Source organism: Scomber japonicus, unplaced genomic scaffold, assembly GCF_027409825.1.
Source record: "Scomber japonicus isolate fScoJap1 unplaced genomic scaffold, fScoJap1.pri scaffold_388, whole genome shotgun sequence".
Classification (NCBI taxonomy): domain Eukaryota; kingdom Metazoa; phylum Chordata; class Actinopteri; order Scombriformes; family Scombridae; genus Scomber; species Scomber japonicus.
Window position 1 is genome coordinate 50,001 of NW_026518504.1, and position 1,099 is coordinate 51,099.

Sequence of the window (1,099 nt, forward strand, 5' to 3'; positions counted from 1 at the left end):
ACCCCTCTAACCCAGCAGACCCTCGCTGGACCCCTCTAACCCAGCAGACCCTCGCTGGACCCCTCTAACCCAGCAGACCCTCGCTGGACCCCTCTAACCCAGCAGACCCTCTCTGGACCCCTCTAACCCAGCAGGCCCTCGCTGGACCCCTCTAACCCAGCAGACCCTCGCTGGACCGCTCTAACCCAGCAGACCCTCGCTGGACCGCTCTAACCCAGCAGGCCCTCGCTGGACCCCTCTAACCCAGCAGACCCTCGCTGGACCCCTCTAACCCAGCAGACCCTCTCTCCAAACCTGCTCATATTAAGACGTTTTGTAGTCCAGTGTGTGGTTTTCCTTTGTTTCTGCTGCACATCAAACGTATTCAAGGATCCATGCTTCCACATGTTAAACAGTGTAGATATGATAGTATCGTCATCTCTGACCCCCCACCAGTCATCAGTCCTACACCTCTAGATTGACTTTAACTAACCAACCAGCTGACAGATATATTTACCTCGTGGGAAACACTAAAGTATACTTGAGCAGTCAGATAATAGAAGACACATCTCAACACCAGCAGGTCCAAACACTTATTCATGACGTTGATCAGCAACGCTCTGACTCTCCATCGACAGACCTCGTACCAGACCTCGTACCAGACCTCGTACCAGACCTCGTACCAGACCTCGTACCAGACCTCCTACCAGACCTCGTACCAGGCCTCGTACCAGACCTCGTACCAGACCTCCTACCAGACCTCGTACCAGACCTCGTACCAGACCTCGTACCAGACCTCCTACCAGACCTCATACCAGACCTCGTACCAGACCTCGTACCAGGCCTCGTACCAGACCTCGTACCAGACCTCGTACCAGACCTCGTACCAGACCTCGTACCAGACCTCCTACCAGACCTCGTACCAGGCCTCGTACCAGACCTCGTACCAGACCTCCTACCAGACCTCGTACCAGACCTCGTACCAGACCTCGTACCAGACCTCGTACCAGACCTCCTACCAGACCTCGTACCAGACCTCGTACCAGACCTCGTACCAGGCCTCGTACCAGACCTCGTACCAGACCTCGTACCAGACCTCGTACCAGACCTCGTACCAGAC

General features: G+C 55.7%; 1 pseudogene; it reads right to left on the bottom strand.

Moving 5' to 3' along the window:
* Nucleotides 1–386, bottom strand: part of LOC128354678 (receptor-type tyrosine-protein phosphatase mu-like) — a 50,071-nt pseudogene extending 49,685 nt beyond the window's left edge.
* Nucleotides 387–1,099: the final 713 nt, after the last annotated feature.